At 39.5% G+C, this 13529-nt stretch overlaps 1 long non-coding RNA gene across 1 annotated transcript; it reads left to right on the top strand.

Moving 5' to 3' along the window:
- The first annotated feature begins 5109 nt into the window (after positions 1 to 5109).
- Positions 5110 to 9758, top strand: LOC106035625 (uncharacterized). Its single transcript, XR_001206886.3, has 3 exons — positions 5110 to 7591; positions 8233 to 8267; positions 9075 to 9758. It is a non-coding gene; the product is annotated as an uncharacterized lncRNA (long non-coding RNA).
- Positions 9759 to 13529: the final 3771 nt, after the last annotated feature.

Here is a 13529-nt window from a genome sequence, read left to right as displayed (position 1 = left end):
GGGATAAAAACATTTCACACCTTTTCCCAGGTGCTTCAACATTGTCATGCAAAAATCCATTCCTTATCCTCCAGTAGGAGAGCTACAATGATTTATAAAATGAAAACAGAGCTTGCATTTACTGTAAGGTTTCCAGCCAGGCAAATAGAAAGAAGATAAAATGAAATAAAAAATATAAATACTGAGGTTTCTCCTGCAACTAAAATTTAATCCATGGGTGATTAGAAACTGGATTGCTGTAGAATGATGTCCTATAGAACAGACTGAGAGGTTTTCAAGCAGCTACATGGGAGATCCTGACTGGAATTAAAAGGATCTCATTTAACATCAATAATTTGTAATATTGTAAAATATTACAAATATTTTGTTTCAGTTCTTGGATAGATCTGAATATATTTTTCTGACATTGGTATGGCAAAATAATACATTCCTTAATCCTAAAGTCTGTTCAGCCTTAACTTGACTTGTGGATTCTACATATTTTGCCAAAAATGGTATTAATTTTATCAAATTTTTGACGTATGAGAATGACATGAAAGCTAGTTGGGCTTTCTCTATAGTTAATGGAAAGGGAGAATTTCTTCAGGAACTGATTCCTCCCATCTTAAAATATGTGTTATGAATGACTCTCTATATAAGCTCTGTCTTTGAAGTTTTTGTAGAAGGAATCTAAGCAGTGAATTGGACTAGCCATCTAACATCCAGATGTCTAAAGTTAGTAAAATAAATTACACCCCAAAGGTCTAGCACCAATTATAAACTGACAGTATGAATCTTCTCCTTGCCTTCAAGAAATGAATCTGGGTTTCACTTGTAATATTGTCTCCATACTAACCCAATCCCTTAGAGGGGTTGTACTCAGGGGTAGAGGAATCTTATCAGAGACAGTCATGTCCCTTGTATTCCTTGACGTCTGCCAACAGATCTGCCACAATATTGTTTTTATATTGGTAAATCCTTTTGTACTCCCTTTATAGAATCGTAGAATGGCTCGGGTTGGAAGGGACCTCAGAGATCATCTAGTTCCAACCCCCTGCCGTGGACAGGGATGCCACCCATTAGATCAGGTTGCTCAGGGCCTTGTCTAACCTGGTCTTGAACACATCCAGGGATGGGGCATCCACGACCTCTCTGGGCAACCTCTTCCTGTGCCTCACCACCTTCTGAGTGAAGAATTTCCTCCTAACCTCTAATCTAAATATCTCCTCTTTTAGTTTAAAACTGTTCCCCCTTGTCCTGTCATTATCCAACTGAGCAAAAAGTTGCTCTCCATCTTTTTAGTAAGTCCCCTTTAAATACTGAAAAGCTGCAAAGAGGCCACCCCAGAGCCTTCTCTTCTGTATCTTGACTCTCAGCCTTTATTCATAGGAGAGGTGCTCCAGCCCCCCATGATTATCTTCGTAGCCCTCCTCTGGACCTGTTCTAACAGCTCCACATCCTTCTTCTGCTGGGGGCCCTGGACCTGGATGCAGCACTCCAAGTGGGTCCACACAAGGGCAGAGTAGAGGGGGACAATGAATATGAATAGTTCCAGGGAGGATTATATATTAGCAAACTACTATTAATGTGTTTACCACATCACTCTCTGACTGGAATATCGGCATTCATGAATAACCTGTAGATCATTCCAGTCTCTGACAGATCTTCAGAAATCAGTGTACATGTTCATAATAAGGCACATTTCAGAGATGAAAAAGTGTCTATAAGTGATCTCATGCAACAGAGGAGAAAACTATGGTTTCTGAATGCCAGTTTCAGAGAATTCTCTACTTCATCTTCCAAACATCATCTTCCATATTCTGAAATGGAGCAATGCTGGACGCAGGCACAGTCTGGAAGATGAGTGGCTGGGGAGCAGCTCAGCAGAGAGACCTGCAGGTACTGGTCCCACCCCTACATCATGTTTTTAAGACATTCAGACGAGATATATGAGACCAAATTCACATTACTTCTGCTACATAAGGAGAATCAAGCCCACAGTTTCTGCTTCCTGAAGAATGCTGTCCTGCTGAATCCTCAGACAATCTGATAACCTACAGACTGTTCAAAGGGTTTTCCTACACACTCCATCTGAAAATGCTCTTCTTGTTTGTTTGTTTGTTTTTCTGGAAGAACTTGTGGAGATTTTATTTTCTTTCCTGAAGACATTTGTTCTAACTTTCATAAAAGCACTGAAAGCTACATGCTTTAGCTTGTAGAATTCTGCTGCCCTCTCAAAAACTGAGGTCAGCAAGTGTAAGAAGCTACTGACAGTTTCTTATAGAAGACAGATAGCATGCTGTTGGCAAATATAGGTTGAAAGGGTAACGGTTTAGTTTATAGCAAAAAGGGCCAGTTTCAAACAGACTGGGAGTTCTTCCTCAAAGAAACAAGAAAATGTTTTGAGTCCCTGTTCAGATAGTCCCTAATCACCAATACTGTATCTTTAAAAAGAAATACATAATCTCTTCACACAGTGTCTGAAGCAGGACAATTTAACATGGAATAAGAATATAAAACCAACCTATTAATTCAAGCAACCTGAACAGTCAGCTGATTCTTTTTCTTCTCTTTGAATGGCAATGCCCAATAAAGCATCCTTTTGGACAAATTGTCTGACTTTGATAAACAGGCTCATGCTACACTGGGTAATGAACTGGCTTAACAGTAGAGCTCTAAAGATTGTAGTGAATTGGTCATAAATATGATCAGAAGGCTGCAGCACCTCTCCTAAGAAGACAGGTTAAGAGAGCTGGCGAAGTTCAGTGTGGAGAAGAGAAAGCTCCAGGAAGACCTCATTGCAGCTTCTCAGTACTTAAAGGGGACTTATAAAAAAGATGGAGAGTGAGTTTTCACATGGGCAGATAGAGACAGGACCACTGGGGACAATTTTAAACTGACATTGGGGAGGTTTATATTAGATGTTAGGATGAAATTCTTTACTCAGAGGGTGGTGAGGCACTGGAACGGGTTGCCCAGAGAAGTTGTGGATACCCCAACCCTGGAGGTATTCAAGGTCAGGTTGGATGCGGCTTTGGTCAACCTGGTCTAGTGGAAAGGGAGGTTGGAACAAGATGATTTTTAAAGTCCTTTCCAACCAGGTCATTCTATCACTCTATGATTAGTCAGCAGAAAAGTTGTATTATAAAATAGAAGGAAAAATAGAAGAAAGGGACCTGCAGGTGCTGGTCAACAGCAGGCTCCATGTGAGCCAGCAACGTGCCCTGGCAGACAAGGGGGGCAAGCTGCATTTTGGGGTGCATTAACCACAGCATAGCCAGCCGTTCAGAAGAGGTGATCCTCCCAGTGTATTTGGTGCTGGTGCGGCCTTACCTTGAGTATTGTGTGCAGCTCTAGTCTCCATAATATAATAAGGATGACAAGGTCTTTGAAAGCATCCAGAGGATAGCAACAGAGCTGGTAACAGTCCTGGAAGGCATGTCCTGTGAGGAGAGGCTGAGGACACTTGGGTTGTCCAGTTTGGAGAAAAGGAGGCTCAGCAGCAGCCTCATTGCTTGCTGCAACTTCCTGAGGAGGGGACGTGGAGACGGAGGTGCTGGTCTCTGCTCCCTGGGAACTGATCACAGGATGTGTGGGAACTGCACCAGGGGAGGGAGGTTCAGACTGGACATTAGGAACAATTTATTTACCATGAGAGTGGTCAAACACTGGAACAGTCTTCCTAGAGAGGTGGTTGATGCCTCATGCCTGTCAGTGTTCAAGGGGCATTTGGACAATGTCCTCACCAATATGCTTTAACTTTTGGTTAGTTCTGAGTTGGTCAAGCAGTTAGACTTGATCTTTGAAGTTCCCTTCCAACAGTTCTATATGCATGGAGATTCAAAAATGGAATCATAGGCAAAATTTCTTTCAGGAAATTATGTTTTCTTTTCATTCTCAAAACTAAGTGGGCCTCATATTTGGAAACTATGTCGGGATGTGATGATATTATTGCAAATAAAGGCGCGCTTCAGTAGCTTGCATTGGCTGTCTCAGTTTCAGGTGGAATTATAAAAGTGGGGGGGAAATCATCTGGATGTGCTACAGTTTGGCTGATGATTTCCTGGTGATTTCCTTTGGTCTTGATGGGAAATTCCAATGGTTGTAAGGACGACTGCAATATAAAATGTTAGGGATATTTCTGTTTTAACTGTCTGAGGTGGAAGAGGAGATTCTCATGGAAAAATATGACTGGAAAATAAAAACAATAACCACAAACACAACCATCAAAAAATAAAAACCAACAAGCTCACTTCAATAATTTTTTTTTTCTTCCAATATCACTACAGATCTGGATATTTAGTAATGGGACAACCAGCCATCAGTCTTCCTGTTTAGGAACATAGGTATGCTACTAAACAGAGATTTTGTCAGCCTTGTTTTTCAGTTCTAAATGAAGAGCAGTACAAATTACTTTTGTGCTACAGAATTTTGACAATCATTTGATAATCTCTTTCTACATAATTAAAAATAAAGAGATTCTGAAAAAAAATAAAAATTTGAAATTGCATAGGAACTTTAAAAACAACAGGAACATTTTTGCTGACTGCTGACTGCAGCATGGTAATCCTTTCTGCTGAGTCAGGTAACGACCTCTAGTTTCCTTTTAAAGTGAAAGTTCGTGATAGATCAAGGTACTTTTTGCAATACTAGTATTGAAAAGAACATTTGGCCTTCAAGCTTGTAACTGAAATAAGCTTTTCTGTTGTGTATTATCAATTATTTTACTTTTTTTCTCAGAGCATGTGTACTTGGATGAATTATGTCTTGCCCATGCACGCATTTTTTCAGAGTAATTGTATTTATTCACTTTAATACATATTGTTTTGATTAGCAAAGACTGCAGGACTGAACTCAAAATATAAAATAATTTATTTCTTATGTTGGATCTATACAGGACATAAAACAATGATTAATTTCAGATTATTGAAACAACCTATCGTTTTAAAATTTCTGGAATTTATACCAGGTTTCCTCACATTTCCATATTGATGTTTTGTGTGTTTGCTACAGCGGCTTTCATATATTGTTGCTTTCATCGAAAAGAAACAAAACAATTTAAAATGGGACTTGATTTCTATTAACTTCACTCCATAAAATTGTATCTGTATTTAAGGCTGAGAAAAACATTGTAAGCAATGGGATGAATCTTAGCTCTTTTCTTCAGGTTGCTATAAAACTAAAGTGAAATTATCTGTCACTGAAATTTATATTTATGACTTAGGTATTAACACAAATATTAATTCATTGGCTGTATATTGCATAATGGGGCTTATGAAGGATGAAGAAGTGAAGCTGTAGCCAAATACTGTAAAAAATCTCTTTTTAGAGTGTTACACTTTTATAGATTGGCTTAGATTCATGTCCTGTTTTAATGATGAGAGTATGTACGAAAACTGAACTCAGCTGGATACTGGACTCACCCCATGACTGTTTCTTTGATACATTACCTCAAACCACCACTTCTGTTTGGACTAATTTTATCCTACTTCTTTGCTAGCACGAGTGTGGAAGGATCTTCCTTTTCTTTCATTCTGGCTATTCTTCACCTTAATCCCATTAACAAACAGCTAGATTCAACAGTGCAGACAAAAGAAAATTATTGCTTGATAGAAGCTTAAGTCTGAGTTCCATTACAATGTAGAATATAAAGTTGCATTGCTCAAATGTTTTCATGATCCCATCTGGATTCAGGGGGGCTAAGAGATATAATTCAGTTTGGGCAAGTGTACCTGAAAAGGTGTCTTGAGAAACATGCCATTTTGTAGTCTAACTGAAAGAGTGTAGCTTACAGTTGTTAGGGGTCTAAATCAATGAAGACCCTGTGTTGGGAAGAAAGCCAAAGTCAGTAATGAATACCCTGAAGTCAAAAGAGAGCCCTTCTGTCATAAGGGACAGCTACATCTGGAGAAAGACAACACAATGCAACAACAGAAGAATGTGGGATGATCGTTGTCTGAGACCAGTTTTCTTTTGCTGGGAATACTGGGGAAAAATAGAATGAGAGTAAATTTGTAGCCTTTGCTCTTAGGAGCCTTTGCTCTTTGCTCTTGCTCTTTGTTCAGCTTTGCTTTTAGGTTTAGAGATGACGGCTATGGGCAGCAATACAGCATGTGAAGGTTATACAGGAAGGGTGTACAGGACCTTGAGGATGGTCAAACAAATTATCTTCTTTCTAGATTCCTTGCATACAGACACTTCTGAAGTGTGATTTCTGATCCTGCCAACCTAAAACCTGAACGAGTCAAGGAATACCAGGTGCATATTGTGGAGAGTCCTATGTCAGATACAGACAGGCCAAGTGCAATATGTGGACATGGAATAAGAGTAGGTCTTCTGCTATTAAAGACTGTTCCAATTCCACCAGAACCATGCCTGTTGCAGGTACAAGAGCTGGGCAAAAGTCTGCTACTCCTGATGAAGATACAGTGAGCAGCTAGAGAGTGAGGGATGAAATAATGGAAATGGGTATTTCCTTTGGGATGTGTTCAGTTCTGAACCTTCAACTCTACTCCTTGCTACAAGTACTGTCAACAAGGAGGAATCAGCAGGGATGGTAACTCCTCCAAGAGATTCAGCTGGTTGATTTTGCTAACTATGCAGTCCTGACCAAGTTTGTATTGACAAGTGATCTACTAATGGGCAGAACTTGTACAACAATTGTCTGAGCATTGCTTCAGCCAACTTCACTGTGAGCTAACTGAGGGGTGTGTACCACAGAACAGCAGGGAAGTCTCACCTATATTTAAAAATTGGTTGCTGGAAGAAGAACAGAGAAAGTAAGCTTTCTGGAGTTCTCTGTATGCTACAACCTTGTAATGCAGCGTGCTCATTCCTCTGTGCTTATTCTGAGAGTGATTTATTTGCTTGTGTGTGGATATGTCAGAGAGGGAGAATCAGAAAGAGAGAGAGGTTTGTTTCATTGATAATGCTACTTGCTGCTTTAGCACTCAATTTTATTTCTGGCCAGACACTGACAGAAATAACAATTTTATTTTTGGTCAGATGCTGTCAGAAATATCACAGCAGCAGCTGGAATGGTGGAGTATGTAATTGAGGATGTCTCTGATATGAACTGCAGGGACAGGCAGCGTCATCTTTGATGAATATGTATATTAAATCAAGAAATGTGTAATGTGCATTTATATTTGCTTCCCAAAGCTGTGCAGTAACTTGAAACAATGTAATAATTCCTGTCTTTCCCAATCTATTTCTCATAGCATTGTAAAACTTTTCAGGCCTGCATACACAACTCTACATAATGCTCTTAAAAAAACAGAGGGCCATTTTAACCAGAAGAATCATAAATCTAGGATTTAGCTCCTGAGGAAACAGATGGGGAACTAAAGGACAACCAGACTGATTCTAATTTAGCTAGCTCTAACTGAAATTAAAAATGTAAAGCTATTCTACCTCTGTCCTTTGCCAAATGTGACTGAGAATCTGTCAAGAAAATACCACTCTGAACAAAGGAGAGTGTTTTGTCTCCCACGAGGACCTATGCATGTACCAAGCCTGAGGAGACACATTGTGCCAACAGTGGTGGAAGCCAAGTTCCTTTCCTTTGGGTGGAGTCCGTCTAGCATGGCAAGAACTGTGGCCATACTTCTAGGTAAGGGTGTTAGAAACGCTATCTGTGCCCTGCTCGTCTCTCCTTCATCTCAGAGATGGATTGTGGTTCTTCCTTGTCCTTTAGCTTAAAGTAATTTGTCACAACTTAAAAAGTCTGTCAGGAGTTTCTGTTTGATGTTTTGAAACAGAGATATTAAGAACTGCATCACTGTGTAAGTCTACTGTGAACTGACAAGGCTGTTACAACTGCTTATAAAAATCAGTATTTCTAATTGCCTTATCTAGCATAAATGCCTTAGGACAATAGATAGTTGAAGATTTAGTGAACGTGGCCAACCATGTTTCCCCGCAGAGATAGTTTTGCAAAATGGAAAATCCCCAAGTCAGGCAAAAGCAAAATAAAAGTAAGGCTTTCTGAACCAGAGACCAATTGGGGTGGCAATGACTGTGATCCACAGGGCATGCTTGGGTCAGGAAGGGGAAGAGGTGGGTGTGCTGTACAATGTAAATGTGTGGAAGTTCCTGTTGGAGAGATGAAGAGCACAGGAATAAGAAAGGGGGGGGGAGGGGTGTCATCCAGAATTCTGGAGGGATACCATATGCATCTGGTGACATCTTGCCCATCTCACATCACTCACCTGTTTTGTTTTGTTTCATTTTTTTCCCCCAATTTCTTTTTAGTGTGATGTGGAAAGAAGGTGGGGAAGTGGGTTAAGGTGAGATTTTTTTATTTTATTTTTTTATTGTAAACATTCTCTCTCTCTATATATATACATATGTAGAAATAGGCTTTTATTTTAGAATCCTAAGCAAAGTTTGTTCCATAGAACAGGAGAAACATTCCTAGGAGAAACATTTCTTTCTCAGTGGGCCCACAGAAGCTTTAGAACCCAGAGACCCTGCAAATGAGATGCACCCCCTCCCCCCCAAACAAACAGACAAACAAACCAAAAAACAGTGTGTGGATTGTGTACCAGGAGAAATATAAAAAGTGCTGTAATCTGTTACAATGACAAGATCTTTTAACCTGAGCAGTAGAACCATTGCTGCTGATAATAGTTTTCCAGCTTAAGCTGGAATGGCAATATTTAATATTGAACTCTAGGCTTTTTTTGAAAATAAGTATGTATCTATCTATTTTTAACTGTTTTAAAACACATATATTCTACTTGAGTATAATGACACATAACATCATTTAAAATGTAGGTGCCAATGAAGCAGAGAGTTCACAGACAAGGCTCCATTAAATAAATTGAAGAAAATTATTATTTGTTACTGTTAGAATGACAATAGTTTCTGTAGCATGTGAAAAATTTTTGACACATCTAGGTGTTCTCAGGCTAGATTCTTAGACAATTTTAATAATCAGTGACATTAATGGGGACTGTATTGATAGATGGCCTCTGAGGGTTTGACACTCTCCAGTTTGTCTCTGAAAATCTGAGAATGTCTCCAGGTAAGCCAACACAGAAGCTGAACTTATTTTACTTTTTGTATTTTTTTTCTCTCTCTATTGTCAATAGGATTCCCAGAAAACAAAACAAACCAAAACAACAACAACAACAACAACAAACAGAACTATATTGTGGGACTGATTTCCGACATCTAGGAATCTGCACTCCTTTCATTCGCTTCATGATCCGCTGCGGGATCAAACCTGCAACTTAGGAGAGGAATGAAATGTAACTGTGTGTACCTGCTGGGTTGTATTAACCCTTGTTTTGGTTGTAAGCAGAAAAGTTGCCTTTTATAAACATTTTTTTTAATTACTCAGTTGTGTTCATTCTTACACACAAATTCTTTTTCCTTTAGCCTCAGTTCTAATGTCTAGGAGTTGCTAGGCTCACTTGCAAGAAACTAAATGTTCATTACCAGTATGAAAAATCTGTTATAAAAGTGTTCAGGAAAATTTTTAAACACCAACATTAGTTTCATTGCATTATCACTCATATTAATGTGTTAGGTAACTCATAACTTTTTGTCTCTCTGAGGGAAAAAATGAGGCATAGACAAATGAAACTACATGTGCCTGAAATATTATCTGAAATCCCTAACAAAGACTGCTTGTTCTCTGGAACTCCCGTTCACTCATGTCCTCTGTTCTCCATTCTTCTAGGGAGACATTCTGAAATCCAACTGTCTCTTAACAATACCCTGAGCAGCCATAGGCTCCCCCAAGCTTTTCTATCCCTTGTCTTTACCCTGACCTCTACTGAAATACTCCAACCTGCTAAAACTTTCAGTGTCATATTCCAGGCTCCCTCCCACCTCCAGAACCTCCTGGACACCTTCCAGCTACTTGTACAAAAATTCTACATTGCTTAACGTGAGACTGGCTTGGTCCAGATAGAGCACTGCCAAGTTTGAAACAGCAAAACACTGTGTAAAGCTTGTGTGTGAGTGTAAAGCTTGGATTCAGTAACAAGACACAGACTGCACGAAATACTATGAATTTTTTCATGTGCTTCCATTGACTGGAGATTGTAAGACAAGAAAGTCAGGACTTAGAAACTCTGTTGCCATACCTCAAATCTAAAAAAAAAAAAACAAACAAAAAAACCCCCAAAAAACAGAATTTGTTTTAATGTTCAATGGAAGATATATATTTCTCTGCACCAGTAAAGACTGCTTACTTAAATGTTTATAGCCAGAATCACTCTAATAAATAGCAGTCAGAATCCATCTGTTCTTCAAAATGCCTTCCTTAGAAGCAGACCCTTCTGGGTCAGATCTGAATGTGATTGCATAAGGCAACTGCAGAACTACTTTAATGTAGATGTTGAGGGACTTCCTCATGTGGATTAATATCAGTTATCAGAGAGCCTTTGAGCTTGCTCTAGATACTGTCTGCTTCTCTGTGTGCTGTGGCAAGCTGAACAAAATAGTAGTGTGTTCAGTTTTGGGCCCCTCACTACAAGAAGGACATTGAGGCCCTGGAACGTGTCCAGAGAAGGGCTACGAAGCTGGTGAAGGGCCTGGAACACAAGTCCTGTGGGGAGCGGCTGAGGGAACAGGGGTTGTTTAGTCTGGAGAAGAGGAGGCTCAGGAGACCTTATTGCTCTCTACAACTACCTGAAAGGAAGGCGTATGGAGCTGGGGGTCGGCCTCTTCTCATGGATAACTAATGATAGGACTCGAGGGAATAGCCTCAAGTTGCACCAGGGGGAGGTTCAGGTTAGAAGTTAGGAGACATTTCTTCTCAGAAGGAGTAGTCAGGGATTGGAATGGGTTGCCCAGGGAAGTTGTGGTGTCAACGTCCCTGGGGGTGTTTAAGGAAAGGTTGGACATGGCTTAGGGACATGGTTTAGTGGGTGATACTGGTGGTAGTGGGATGGTTGGACCAGATGATCTTGGAGGTCTTTTCCAACCTTTATAATTCTATGAAAATGTTGTAAAGTAAGGTTTTGTGTTCATTTTGCTTACGGTGGGACTGATACAGATATTGGAACACTAATTGTCTTTCCAAAGAAGACAACCATTTGCATCCTAGAGAGAATAGAAAAAGAAGAAATATGAGGATGGTCAGAGCCTATTCATCAACTACACCACAAAGTCTTTTAAGCAGCTGGACACTAAATATTGTTCTTAAAACAGAAAACTTTTTTTTGGGGGGGATATACAAAATCTCTGTCTTCAAGAAATATACCAGTAATAAAAAAAGCCATGATTTGGTTTCTAGTGGATAAAGTCATTCAAATATTTAACTAGTAAAACAGATGAATAGATAAGGAGCAGAATAATAAAGGCTTCATTTAAACTAGCATAGGAACAGGGTAGAAGAGAAAGTGAGATAATGAAACTCAGGCAGAATAGGTGTTTTAAAGTTACAAAGCTATAAGAAACGTAAAAATTAAACAGACCTAGAATTATCACAGTAGTCTGTGGAACTGGATACTCAACTATTGAGTAAGACATTTTAAAATATACGAAAAAGCTTCAGCAACATCTCCTTATTCCTACTACATGTTTCTCTAGCCTAAACGGTAGAGCAAATGAACTTAAAATATACATGTATTTATTGGATATTAACCATAGATGAGAGTATATACTGAAAACAGGTAATGCAAACTTTTCTTTTACTCAAGATGAATGCATTAAAGAAAAAAAAAAAAGAGGTAGCAGTAGTACAGTGTTTCTGTGTTGTTGAAAAACTGCTGAAAACAGAGACTGCTGCGTTTCAGTTGTGAGTAAAATTAGTCCTTCATATATTCTCTTCCCCATAAAACTAATTGATGTTTATGGCAAAGTTGTGTTGCCACAGCTTAAAAGCATTGTGTCACTGAGGCTGTCCATTTGATTTCCCATTTGTTTTGTTTATGAACAGTAAACCACATGGTAAAGTGGTGCACCTCTTAATACATTACAACAAATAATATAGATCATGTGTCCATGTGCCAAGAGACGAAACTGATCAATTATATTTCCTCAGTGATGAAACACTTAGAAGCTAGAATACTGTTAAGAAAAATCTTGTGTAAAATCCTAGCGTACGAAAGTTCCCAAACTTCACATTGTTCTATTCTTATGTCGTGACTTTCAGCTATGATGAACATGCAGGAATGACATACATTAAAATAACTTTGACAAGTACTTCAAATTTCAAAACCTCATGTCTGAGCCGTGGTGTTATTTTAATTAATTTATTGAAATTTATTGTTTTAACATGCAAATATTAGACTTTCTGCTAACATTTATTCATGGTCTGCAATTTGAGACAATGAACCATTCCAAAATAAATGTGAATAACTTTGCCACATGTGGTCAGCTTTGCACACCAGAAAGAATAAGCAAGAAAATATATTTAGTGTCCCCATCACTTTTTCACTCTAAAATGAATGTACAGCATAATGTGTATAGGGACACAACTGCTCAGTATTATCTGGATTCTGAACAGATCATCAAATTAATATAAAGTCTGAATGCTTCACCACGATGGATCCAAAGACTATTTGCTCACATTTTAAAAGTGGCAAGGGAAGGAAGGACTGAGAGAAATAATGCTATGAAATAAGAAGAAATGTGTACCATGTAAGTTTAGGGTTATGCTAGTCACCTGTAATGAACTTTGAGTGAAGTTCAGCATGACAAGGAACAGAAGAGAAGTGTTACATAAGAAATAGAATAGAATATTTCAGCTGGAACTATTGGCTATTTAAAAGATCATCTAGTCCTACTGCTTGACCAACTCAGAACTAACCAAAAGTTAAAGCATATTGGTGAGGACATTGTCCAAATGCCCCTTGAACACTGACAGGCATGAGGCATCAACCACCTCTCTAGGAAGACTGTTCCAGTGTTTGACCACTCTCATGGTAAATAAATTGTTCCTAATGTCCAGTCTGAACCTCCCTCCCCTGGTGCAGTTCCCACACATCCTGTGATCAGTTCCCAGGGAGCAGAGACCAGCACCTCCGTCTCCACGTCCCCTCCTCAGGAAGTTGCAGCAAGCAATGAGGCTGCTGCTGAGCCTCCTTTTCTCCAAACTGGACAACCCAAGTGTCCTCAGCCTCTCCTCACAGGACATGCCTTCCAGGACTGTTACCAGCTCTGTTGCTATCCTCTGGATGCTTTCAAAGACCTTGTCATCCTTATTATATTATGGAGACTAGAGCTGCACACAATACTCAAGGTAAGGCCGCACCAGCACCAAATACACTGGGAGGATCACCTCTTCTGAACGGCTGGCTATGCTGTGGTTAATGCACCCCAAAATGCAGCTTGCCCCCCTTGTCTGCCAGGGCACGTTGCTGGCTCACATGGAGCCTGCTGTTGACCAGCACCTGCAGGTCCCTTTCTTCTATTTTTCCTTCTATTTTATAATACAACTTTTCTGCTGACTAATCATAGAGTGATAGAATGACCTGGTTGGAAAGGACTTTAAAAATCATCTTGTTCCAACCTCCCTTTCCACTAGACCAGGTTGACCAAAGCCGCATCCAACCTGACCTTGAATACCTCCAGGGTTGGGGTATCCACAA

Source organism: Anser cygnoides, chromosome Z (genome assembly GCF_040182565.1).
Source record: "Anser cygnoides isolate HZ-2024a breed goose chromosome Z, Taihu_goose_T2T_genome, whole genome shotgun sequence".
Classification (NCBI taxonomy): Eukaryota; Metazoa; Chordata; class Aves; order Anseriformes; family Anatidae; genus Anser; species Anser cygnoides.
The sequence above is the reverse complement of the archived record's forward strand: the minus strand, read 5'-3'. Positions and strand labels throughout refer to the sequence as shown.